Genomic DNA, 13,197 nt, shown 5'->3' on the forward strand with positions numbered 1-13,197 from the left:
TGCAGTAAGCTCTTACATAGGACATCCAAAAAGAGGTACATACATGGTTCATGGATGGCAAAAGGACATAAATTGTAAATTCCACAGTAAAAATGGGAGCACTTCTTTAATCAAGGATCACTGACCATGGATAGTTGGAATCTTAGTCCTCATTTGAATCACAGTGGACCCAGTAGGTTTGCAGACTTTCCTGTACTGGTTAGTTCTGTGATAACTTAGTCTTCTTTTTATTCTTTTGATTACCTAGTTAATAACTCTTGAGCTAGTTAACAATTCTCTATGTTAAATTTTTTCTATTCAAATAAATGGCATTTCTTTTTCTTTTTCTTACTGGACCTTTTTTCTTCTTCTTACCTGATACAAAAGTTGGTGCCAGGAGTGGTCCCAGAAAGTAGACCTCCAAAAAAGGGATTTGGGAGCTGGAGGTCATGGCTCAGTGGTAGAGCACTTGCCTAGCATATGTGAGGCACTGGGTTCGATTCTCAGCACCACATACAAATAAATACAACAACTAATAAAAAAAATTTTTTTAAAGGGGGATTTGGTGGTTGGGCATGGTGGTACACGCCTGTAATACCAGCAGCTCAGGAGACTGAGGCAGGAGGATCGCAAGTTCAAAGCAAGCCTCAGCAAAAGTGAGGCACTAAGCAACTCAGTAAGACCCTGTCTCTAAATAAAATACAAAATAGGGCTGGGGATGAGGTTCAGTGGTTGAGTGCCCCTGAGTTCTATCCACAGTACCAATAAAAGTGGAGAGGGGATTTGGTGATTACTTTGGTAGAGTCCCTGGGTTTGGACACAGTATTAAACAACCTGTCAAAAGGAAACAGGACACATTGCATGCAATTGCATCACAGTTGTGACTTTGGTTTTTAATAAATCACCTACTGAAACAAATGGCTTGGGAGCCCAGATGGTTGTGTGACTTTTAGGACAGTCATGATGATTATCAGGGCCTCTAAGGAGGACACCTTCTCCTTCTACACTGTAGTGCTTTCAGACAGAAAATGATAAACTCAAGATCTTAGCATCTAAAGTAAAGTCATAATCAGAAACCTACAGAAGAGTTAATGAAAGCTCTAAACAAATCATTTATTTTCTGTACCAACTGATTTATATTGCCCCAAATGGGATACTAAATGTAATCAGAGGGTTGCACAATTAAAAAGTCAGTTAAATGATTCTCATCTGGGGGTCGGGTCTTCTTCCAAGCTCACTGTTCATTTTTGTCTCGTATTTTCCCCAAGCCCCCTCCATCTTCAATCCAGCAACGGCAGGTCATGTCCTTTTTACATTTTTAATTTCTCCCACTTCTCCCTCTGCAAACATCTCTCTAACTTCTTTGCTGTTCTCATCTTGGGAAAGTGCTCTGCTTTTCTAGGGTTCATGGGATTGTATTGGGTCCACCTTGATAATCCAGGATACTCTCCCTATCTTGATGTCAAATGGCTAGCAATTTTAATGATATTATGTCCCTTTTGTCATGCAACATAATATACTCGTGGGTATGGTACCAGGGCTGGAGACCATGGGATATGAAATTTTGCCATCACAGTACTTATAAAACACTGAGTTGACACTAATTCCTAGTGACACAAAATGCCATTGGTTTACCAACAAAAGTGGTGGCTTGCAGTGGCCAGGGAAGATCGGATTCAAATCCCCATCTGAATCATCGTGGACGCAGGCTGGTTACCTAATGTGTGAATTTCTAAATTGGAACATCCATATTTGACGAAAGGCCAAGAAAGAAATCCCTCAGAAGTGCTCCTCAATACAAGGATAGTAAAGTCAAAATTATACTATAACTTTGGGGGAATTGTGAAGATGGATGCCATTATAGGAGACCTGAAAAAAGTCAGGATAGTGATACCATATTTAGCTCAGTTGTTTGTCCCATAGAGAAAGCACATAGATTTTGGAGAATAATTGCATATAACTTAAACCGATTCAGGTGGTGACCCCAATTGGAGTTGATGTTCCAAATGTAGTTTTTTTTTTTTTGTTGTATGTTTGTGTTTCTGCATCAGCCTCCTTGAGTAGCTGGGATTATAGGTGTGTGCCACCAAGCCCAGCCAGATGCAGTGTGTTTAATGGAACAAATTAATACAGCCCCTGGCACCTGGTATGCAGTCATTAACATGAAGAATGCCATATTCTCCATATCAGGACATCAGAGTACTTTGCTTTGACCTAGACTGACCAATAGTAACCTTCCAAGTGATTTCCTCAGGACTATGTCAACTACCCTTCTCTGTCATAATAGTCGTGGAAGAGATCTTAATCATTTTGACATTTCACACCACATCATAATCCGTCTGCTACATTGATGACATCATGCTGATTAAATCTCATGAACAGGAAGTAGCAAGTACATCAAATGTCTTAGAAAAGCATATCTGAACTCCAGGATAACAACAACAACAAAAAAAAAAACTATAAAAATTTAAGCTCACCACCTCAGTGAAGTTTCTTAAAGGCCCAGTTGTCTGGAAAATGTTATGATGATATTTTCAAAGATGAAAGAAAAGAATGCTGTCCCTTAGAAAGCACAACTCCTGATGGTCTTTGAGTATTCTTGAGTGTGCTGTTTCAACCTATTTAAGGATAATTCAAAATGCTGCTGATTTTTAGAGGGAACAAGAGTTAAGGGAAGGCATTGAGGACAAGCCCAGGTGCAATGCAAACTGTTACTTCATTTTAGCCTTCCAGGCCAGCAGACCCAGTGATGTTCCAAGTGTCTTGAAAAATATAGTTACCATATGTAGCTTCTGGTAAGCACCAAGAGAAGAATTCCAGAGCAGACCTATGGGGCTTTCGAGAAAAGCCTCTTCTGAAAAGAACTACTCTCCTTTCAATAAACTACTTCTGGCTTACAAGAGATCCAGAATTTCTGGAACAGACAGAATGACCTACAAGCTGAGCTTCTCATGATGAACTGGTTGTCACCTGGCCCACCAAGCCATAAGGCTGGGTGTGCACAAGAGCAGTGCATCCGAGTGGAAATATTATACGAGAGATGAGGCTCGAGCATATCCAAATGGTTCAAGTAAGTTGAATGAGCAGTGGCCCAAACTCTTTCGCCACCACCCTTAACCACATTGTCTCCCCTTCCTTGATTCACATACTTGGTTTCACAGGTAATTCCTTATGAGCAGTTTGTGGAGAAGGAAAAATAAACAGTTTACAGATAGTTTCTAAATAATAATACTGGAAACACCTGAAAATGGATAGCTTCATTATTACAAACCCATTCAAGAGTGGCCCTGAAGAACAGTTGGGGAGGGAAATCCTCTCACTGGGCAAGACTTCCAAGTGATATTTTGGTCTGGATTAAAAGATTCCCAGAAATACAGATCCACAGCAATTCTTAAGTAATTGCTAGTGGTTCTGTTGGACAACCAGAGACTCGGGAACAGGATTATCATATCAGTGTCAAGGAGGTCTAGGGAAGACATTTGAAAATGGATGGTAAGGATATGGAAAACAACAACCCCTAGAGAAAAAGGGGAACAACAACCCCCAGGGGAGAAGAAGGACAATGAGTCCCAGGGAGAGAAAGAAAACAGTGGGCTTTGAACTTTCACAACTACTCCCTTTGACCTGGGCTTTGAACTTGCACAACTGTTCTTCTCCCTGATTGCCCAACCCAAGCATTCTGCTATGATTCAAGTCTTACTTAAACCTTATAAAAATCAGACCCCCCTTGTAACCGGTTGCCATATTCTCTCCTGAAAATGTGCCCCTCCCCCCCACAGTGCTTAATAAAACATCACTGGTCTGTTGAGGTCTGTCCCCGTTTGTTGTTTTTTTTTGTTTTTTTGTTTTTTTGTTTTTTGCTTTCAAATGGTTCTCATGATGGACACAGAGTATGAAGGTACACTTGTTCCTAGTGAATGTTCACCAAAAGGCAGCCCCAGCAGAAGAGGCTCCCAATAATCAGGTAGACAAAATGGCATGTTCTATATATGTCGATCAGCCCCTCCCAGTCATATCTGTGCTTGTTCAGTGGACTGTGTACAAACTGGCTATGTTGGCAGTGATGAAGCTTATGCTAGGGCCTCACAACATAGACTCCCCCTCCTCATTGTTGACCTGGATTCTTCTATCAGTGAGTATCTGCCAAAGGCACTCTTTAACAATGACCTCCTCATTGGGCACATCCTCTGGGTGGACCAGCTACACAGCTTCTGGTAAGTTGATTACATTCACTCTCTGCCATTATAGAAGAAAGAGACATTTGACTTAATTGGAAGAGTCATTCTGGATATGGACATGGGCTGAGAGCACCATCATCTAGGCTTAAGAAATGCTTTATCTTCCATGATATGATTCCATATAGCACTGATTATGATCAAATAGTTTATTTCATAGCAAAAGAAATGCAGCAATAGGTCCATATCTGTAGAATTAACTTGTCTTAACACATCCATCATTATCCCAAAGCAGCTATCCTAATGAAAAGGCCCAATGGCCTCCCAAAGACTGCTATGGCACCTGTGGAGAGGTGACACACTGAAAGGATATGGTTCTTTGCAGGGTGTAGAATAGGCTCTGAATCCAAGACCAGCATAGGAGACCTTATTTGCCACAGCCAGAATTGAAGGGTGGAAGTGAAAGTAACTGCTCTATTACACCTAGCAATCCAGAAGCAGATTTTTTTTTCTTTCTTTCTTTTTTTTTTTTTTTTTTTTGCTTGCTTTTTGCCCCACAACTTTGTGTTCTGCTGATTTTGAGGTCTCCATTCCTAGGAAGGGAAGAGGCTTCCACCAAGAGGGAAAACAATGAATTAGATGTTAAGACCTCCACCTAGCTATTTGGGGGCTCCTGGTGTCCCTGAACCACAGAGAAAGAAGGAGGTTACTCCACTGGCTTTTGATCCTGACTCCCAAAAGAAAGTTTGGGTTGCTGCTACACAATGGAGGAGAAAGGGCTATATCTGGAAACCAGGGCATTAATTTGATGCTTGGTAAAAGTTAATGGGAAACTAACACCAAAACAGGCAGGGCCTTTTCAGGAGTGAAGGTTTATATCACCTACAAGGTTAAGAACCCCAACAGCAGGAGGTCCTGACTAAAGGTAAAGAAAGTATGAAATGGGTGTTGGAAGAGTTATAAATATGGAGGACAGCCTCAGAACCAACCATAGAAGCAAGGATTGTCCAAACTGAATATGATTCCTCCTTGTGCATTTTGTCTTCCCTTTGCTTCGAATGCTGGACCACAGACTAAATTAACTTCCCATGAGCCTAATGTTAATACTTACATCCATCCTGTGGAACAGATTTTATCTCGGTTTGGTAGACGAGTAAATCAAACCTAAAAGAGGTTAAATAGTTTGTTTCTAGTCATTCAACACATAAGGAAAAACTGAAATATGATCCAATGCTGATCCCCAAACTCAGGTAGAGACAAAGAAATTAAGGAACTGGAAGTCAAGACTGGTGTGGGGTAGATTCAGATCTAGGGATGGCTCTTTGCGAAGCCGCGGGGTTGACAATTTTACTCTGTGCCCTTTGGGTACTGAGCTTTGAAAAACCCATTGCGGCTCTGCAGCGGCTCTGCTCGGCTTTGCCACTAGGGGGCGAGAGAGGAAAGCCGCAGGCCTGGAAGAGGACGCAGGAACTTTTTCCTTCCTTTTTGCTTGGTTCTGCTTAACTCTAGGCCAGTGGGTTGTCATCCCAGTTACACTGCTTCACTCCAGCAAGTGCAGACTCTTGCCATGGTGACCCCGGGATTCAGTTTGCAGTTTTCTCAACACTCCTAGAACAGCTTCGTTGCACCCTCTGTTATCAGCTCCAGCCAGTCTGTCCTCCTCTGTACAGGGCAACCCCTGTCCCTCTTGACATTTGGGAAGCTTTACCGACTTCCCTCTTCCCTTGACAGCTCAGGCTTTAAATCTTCCCTTTCAAACGACAACAGCTCCTACATTTGTGATACCTTAAGGTCCTTTCAACCCTTTCTGTCACCTAGCTAACTAGCACCCTTCATATAAAATTCATTCAGACCAAATAATGGGTGTGGTACTTGTCTCCTCCCTGGGTCCTGTTATACTCTTATTACCTTTAAAATTTAAGATTATTCAGTGAACAATTTGTTCAGACTTTCTGCTTAGGGACTCTGAGTAATTACGGTAGTTGGATATGGCTAGAAAATATGAATCTCTGGGCTTTGGAGGGTGAAAGCCAGAGAAGCGAACATTTTGGGTCAGACAGAACCTGGTTGAGAAAGTAGGAAGCTCAGCACCTTGAGTTCTGTGGTTACAAAAGTTCCATCAGTTCCCTCAGAATCCTCTTTGGGAAGTGGGCTACACCAGGGAGACTTGATTACTAACATCCCCAAATCATAACTCTAATAGAATAAATCTGCTTTCCATCATAATTATTCAAGTAAACACCTTTTTTAATTTTAATTTTAATTTTTTTTAGTCATACTCGACAGCAGAATGTATTTTGACATATAATACATACATGGAATGTACATACATCAATCATATTGTCTATTCTATTCTGCTGCCCTTCCTATCCCCCCTACTCCTCCCCTCCTCTCCCATCCTTTCTCTCTATCCAATCTAATGTGACATACTTTTATTTTCTTTTTCTCATTACAACATCATAAATGTATTCTGTATAACAATGAGGTTCTTCCATCTTCCTTGCAACTCCCCTTCTCCCTCTTTTTCCCTCCCACCTCTCTTCTCTATTTAGTGGTAGTTTTCTTCTCATGCTCTTCCTCCCTATCCTATTTTGAGTCACCCCCCTTATATCAGAGAAGACATTCGGCATTTGTTTTTTAGGGATTGACTGACTTCACTTAGCATAACCTGCTTGAATGCCATCCATTTGCCTGCAAATGCCATGATCTTGTTATTTTTTAGTGCTGAGTAATATTCCATTGTGTATAAATGCCACATTTTTTAATCCATTCATCTATTGAAGGGCATCTAGGTTGGTTCCACATTCTAGCTATTGTGAATTGTGCTGCTGTAAACACCTTTTAATATTAGCAAAACTAATATTAAAAGCCCAAGGATACAAAGGGACTTTGAAAACTCTTGAAGAGAGAAAATGTGACTCATCGCGTCACCTAAAGCATGAAAGCTTTGGGTAAGTCTGGAGATTTAAGAGGTAAGTAAAATCATTTTGGTGAGATTGAAAGAGACTAATCCAAAGCAGTAAGTTTTAGTACACGTAGGGTGTATTCATTTCTAATTACATTCTTTTTTGGTTTTATCAATACTTTATAGTTATACATAATAGTAGGGTTTGTGCTGACAAATCCAAAAATGCATATAAGATACTTCATTCTTTTTTAACTCTGTTCCTGAATTACAAATATGAGACATAGAAATAGGATTGATACGCTACATAACCCTAGATCAAAGTTCCTGTCTTTTCAAGGGCTAATAGTTAAAATACAAAATTTCAAGATTTTGGCCTTCTTGAATTTTTAATGTAGTATTTATTTTTGTTGGATGAGACAAATCAAATCTTTTCCCAAAAGGATGACAGGAATCTTGGTCATAAGGGGGCCAGAGTTAAAGAACTATAATTACATTTTCTATAATTGGTATTCACTTGTTCAAAAGATATACACCTGGAAAAAATCCTAGTGGGTTAATAATATTGTGGGATGAAGAAGTTGAGGTCAGGAAGCATTAGGAAGTTTGAGAAGAGTGAGGAATGACAGGGTTGGAGATCAAGAGCTTAAAGCAGAAAGAATTCAAGGTTCTTCACTGGGATGGGGGACAATGTAGTAGAATTCTAAAAATAGCATCAGGAAACTCTGAGGTTAGTGTTTTTACACTTTACTGCAACACTTGTTTTAGTGATCCAAAGAAATCAAAGTGCAAGAGAACTACACAGAGGTTCAGAACAGAAATGAGAGCTCAAAACGGAGGTAATAATAAACTCTTGTTTCATGCATTAACGTTTATTTAAGCAAAATAAATCCATCTTGTTATGTTGTATTGAGTATAGCTTGTACACTCTGATCACCCTAAAGATGCTTTTCACTGAGGGAAGGATAGAGGGCAGGATCTGAAAAGTAATCAAAAGAACCAAATTTAAATCACTGACAGACTGAGACCTTAAACAATTCTTGTGTCTTCTCCAGAGTTTTTGATTATTTATCAAATAAAGGGTTCCAGTACCTCCCAGTAATGCTACATCAAATGAGATCATTAATAATCGTTTTCCTGACATGTAGTAGGTACTCAATAAATCACTTTTTCCTATACATCCTCTTCATTCAGATATGTCTTTTGGAGCAGAAAACCTTTGGGCTATTGAGAGGGTAGTAATAGCCAGATAATCATGTGTGGAAAATAGCTGAGGAAACAGGAAGGAGATTGCTCACAGGCACATTTCACTCCGTTTGGAGGATTGGTCCATCTTTATCCCACACATCTACACTCCTAAAAACCCAAACAGTCAATATTTATGGGCCTTTTTCCTCATATCGTGCCCCTTCCTTTCTGCTGTCTTCTTTCTTTGCATACTTCTTCCCAACTAACCAAGAAGTCAAATTTCCTCTCAGGAACACAGACCAACTACAATGACATGCTGTTCCATTACCTCCTGTTCTCCAGCTAAAATGTCCAACTGCATTTAAAACATATTTCATCTCCACATAAATCACAGATATATATACGTGTGTGTGTGTGTGTGTGTGTGTGTGTATTTTGGTGGCACTGGGGATTGAACCCAGGGCCTTGTGCCTTTGAGGCAAGCACTCTACCAACTGAGCTATGTCCCCAGCCCTAAATCACAGATATTAATGAGAAATACAATATGGGGGGAAATTCTATCCTCAAGCTAATAGAGAAGTGCCTCCAGCCCTTCTGGGCAATAAATCCTACAGGGCATTTGTGATGGCCACCTCCCCAAACAGGCCACACATGGCAGAAGGTACTTGAGAAGGACAGAGTATCACGAAGACTCTGCCCAGGCAGAAGACTTAAGAGACTGGAAAGCTAAACTCCTGAATTTAACCCCAGATCGTCTCATTGTTGGAGAATATCTGGAAATGACATAAGAGCTCCAGCTTCTGTTGGCTTATTTAAAATAACTACCACACCTACTAGAACCTTTTACAGAGCACTTACCATGTTCCAGGCACTGCATTAAACATTTTAATGCATAATTTAACAAATCCCTTAAACACCCTGTTGATGCGATCATCGCATTAGCCATATTCACAGCAGAGCTTCCTTGCTTTAGAAAAACATATTCCTTGACCACCCAGGGTTCAGAGTCCTCCTCTTGGGAGTCGAGCCTCTCTATGTACCTTTAATCTCACGTGCTTGTTTTTCAGACACTATCCACTGCTTCTCGAAGACAATCTGTTCCTTTCTACTGTGTGTATTTACTGCTGCTGTTCCCTGGCACTGGACTCCCACTCCTCTGCCTTGTTTTGGAGACCTGTGTACCCTGTGAATGCCAACAAATGCCAAGATATCTGCGCGTGCACCTGTGAGCTGCTTGTCCTCGCATGTCCTGAACCTCCTCCCAGTGCAAGGCAAATGGCAGGTGCTCAGTGAAGACTGGCTAAATGAACCAATATTCTCTCCTGAAAAATAATCAACAATCGTGGGATGATAGGTTAACAGACAGTGATTCAGAACACAGACACTAAGGCCAGATGGCCTTGGTTCAAGACCAGTTTCACCATTTCCTGGCTATTGACCTTGAACAACTTACCCACTCTATGCCTCAGTTTCCCTTATCTTTAAAATAGATGATAACTTTAATACCAGCCTCATAAAGCAGTTGTGAGGTTTAAATGACATAATACATGTAAAGCACTGAGAACCATATCCTTTATCTAAAAAATGTTATATGAATTTGCTGTTACGATAGAGCTAACTATATATTTAGTAAACTAAACTCAAAATATATTGAAGTTATAATATCAGTTAATGTTTAAAAAGATAGCATTTAAGTCTCTTAAGCGTACTGCGAATAACTTTAAGTTTATATAACTTGATATTAGATTTCACATAGTAAATAACTAAAAATCTATTTTCCCAGTGCTGGGCATATATTAGACACTTAAATTTTATTGAATGTCCATTTCCCACCAAGTTGACTTTACATATTTTTTTAGCTTTATTTAACTATATCATTCTCTGTTACAATCTATATACTCTATAATGTACAATAATATGTAAGAACTAAAATGAAAACCGAGGGTTCCAGCCAGCAGAAGCTGTTAAGCAACAACTTGCAAAAAGATTCCATGTGTCATGTGATAGAACACATGTTGCAAAGAGTTCCTGTAAGTCCACATGAGACAGGGTAAAAGAGTTACACACCTACAGCTATGGTGAATATAAGGTGTCCTCAAGTGGAAAACACCACTACTTCCATTTTAAAGGAATCCAACTTGAGGGTAATTTTCAGTGCAAGATAATAAGGTGGCCAGAGTCTTATCAGACTTGACTATATCTGCAAAACTGGAAAAACATGTTCTGATGCAAAGGGGGAAAAAAAAAATCCAAAGTCCACCCTTTAACCCAAGCCCAAGATTCTTTCCTTGCATGCCTGGCCAAGAGCAAAGTGGTCATTCTGCAATAGAGAGATGGATGTCAATGACAGCCTGATACCAGACATGCTTTCTTTCCATTATATAAAGGAATTCACCAGCAAGTTAAAAGATCATGCAATTCAGGAAATAAAGACCAAATGTTTTCACTCAAAGGCACTTTTATTAGGATGACAAACTTGAAAGGTTTCTACATCCTGCTTGCGGGAAGGATGAAGCACTGTAACAGGCTTCAAAAACCTGGAGTGGCCTTGGAGTGGGAAGCCTCCTAACCTCCCCGCTGACTCAGGAGATGCTGCCGTGGGAGGGTTTGCCCAGCAGCAACCCAGAAATCCACTGAGTCGATGGGAGATGGGTGTCAGAAAGGCACAACAACAAGCCTGACTAATGCACATAAAAGGGATCATCTCATTCTCAGCCCAAGAACCACGCGGTAAGCAAAATCTCCATCTCCCTGTTGGAGCTTCCCAAGTCCCCACTGCAGCTCGGCTCCCCTGTGGGCTTCAGGTTGCTCACCTTGTAGGTTCCAAGGGGTCTCATCATCAACACTGTCTTTCCCACCCCTGATGACAGCTTTTTTCCTCAGGCCCCCCTCACCTCTGAGCAAATTGGACCTGGACTTGATCTGTGGGCTGTGTTGCCACACATCCCCTCCATCAGCATGACATCACCTCTAGGATCAATAAAGTCTCCCAAGCTCTGCCACCTCTTATCAGTTCATGGACCACTGGCATCGCCACTCATCCTGTCACCTGGGCTCCTCCTATCTCTCGGCCTGTTTCCATATGGGCTCTGCTGCACACCATTTTCCTTACACTGTGAATCACATCACTCCCCACTTTAAGTCAACCAGGGTGGGAGGAATCACTTCCAATGTTCTGTGTTACAGTAGGATAACTAGAGTTGACCACAAGTCATTGGAGATGTCCAAATAACTAGGAGGGATGATTTAGAATAGTCCCAACACATATGAATGATGTATAATCCAAGGTGATAGATCTGCCAATTGCCAAAGTCTGATCACTACACATTGAAGATGTATTGAAATGATACACTGTAAGCCAGGCACAGTGACGCACACCCGTAATACAAACAGCTCAGGAGGCTGAAGCAGGAGGATCTCAAGTTCAAAGCCAGCAAGACCCTTTGCAACTTAGTGAGACCCTGTCTCAAAATAAATATAAAAAGGGGCTGGTGATGTGGCTTAGCAGTTACTCACCTTTGGGTTCAATCTGTGGTATCTAAAAAAAAAAAAATAACACACTGTACCTCCTACATATGTACAATTATTATATTGATTTAAATATATATATATATATATATTTTTTTTTAAAGCATCCAGTGGATTCTTGCCTTTAGAATAAAATCTGAACTATGTACAAAAACTACCTGCCATCTGCCAGCCTCTTTGACCTCACCTCCTTCTTTCCAGCCACCTGGCAAAGACACCCCCAGTCACCCTAACCAAAGTAGGCACACCCCTGCCCTACTTCCCTGTCACTTTGACACATTACCCTGTTTTATTTTATTCTAAAGCTCTTGTGTATGCCTCTGTTTATTATTGTTTTCCCTCACCCTGACAATAAGGACCTTCTCTGAAGAGTTGATGCTCTATGCAGAGCAGTCTGGCATGCTACTGGGCATTTTGTTGAATGAAATAATAAATGAAAAAAGAAAAAGAATAAACATAATCTACAATTATATTAAATGGAATTCCAGTAAAGTACTGATTTTATTTGTAAGCGTGAGCCCCTGCTGTTTGAAGAGCCATATCTGTTTGAAGAGCTGGCTGGGTGACTTTAGAACCAATTACTCAGCATCTTTACTTTCAGTTTCATCACCTGGGAAAGGAGCATAGTAAGAGCACAGTAATCTTATAAGAGCATAGTAATCTTATAGAGTCCTGAGGCAGGAGGAAGGAGCAGTACCTAAATGCTGAGCACTATACCTAGCACATGCTATATATTCACTTAGTGTTAAGTGTTAGTGGAGGATGGTGTTCCAGTAATCTTAAAACAAGAATATTAGTTTTATTATGGAAATTAATGTACCACCCAAGTAGTGGTTCCCCAAAACTGAATGACGGGATGAAAAATCATAGCTAAGTTTTTCTTCTCATCCCCACCAAACTACACTACCCTCCAAGATAGGCATCACGCCTGCCTCTTCAGTCCCCTAGAATACCCAAGAATCTTGCCAACCATTATCTCTGTGTTTGGGTGTCTCCTTGGTACAGCAGATGGTTTTGATTAAGAAAAAGAGCTCGAAGATCAACTTCCTTTATGTAACCTGGCCTCAACTTTCCCACCAACCTCATATTCAACTAAAAATGAATTAAGATTTCTCTCTATTCAGAAAAAAAAAAAAAAAGTACAAGGGAGGATGAAATGATTGTGAACATGGAATCTGGAGTCACACTGACTGTGATTTCAAATGCTCACTACTCACTCACTGGTCACTTGGTGTCTCTATGCTCAGGTTCCTGGTCTGCAAAACAGTAAGGATCATGCCATTGCGTGCATCACAGGCTTGTTGTAAACACTGTATGAAAGCACTCAGCATGGTGGCTAAAGCCTAGGAAGTGACCATGATGATGACGATGAGCTTCAGCTCAAAACCTATAGTATCTTTCCGAAGGGCAAGTGTACTCTTC

General features: G+C 40.7%; 1 non-coding gene across 1 annotated transcript; it reads right to left on the reverse strand.

Annotated features, from left to right (window-relative positions):
- Positions 1 to 8,683: 8,683 nt before the first annotated feature.
- On the reverse strand, positions 8,684 to 8,756 carry Trnal-caa (transfer RNA leucine (anticodon CAA)). The gene has a single exon. It is a non-coding gene; the product is annotated as a tRNA-Leu (tRNA).
- Positions 8,757 to 13,197: the final 4,441 nt, after the last annotated feature.

This window comes from Marmota flaviventris, chromosome 17 (assembly GCF_047511675.1).
Source record: "Marmota flaviventris isolate mMarFla1 chromosome 17, mMarFla1.hap1, whole genome shotgun sequence".
In the NCBI taxonomy this organism is placed as follows: Eukaryota; Metazoa; Chordata; class Mammalia; order Rodentia; family Sciuridae; genus Marmota; species Marmota flaviventris.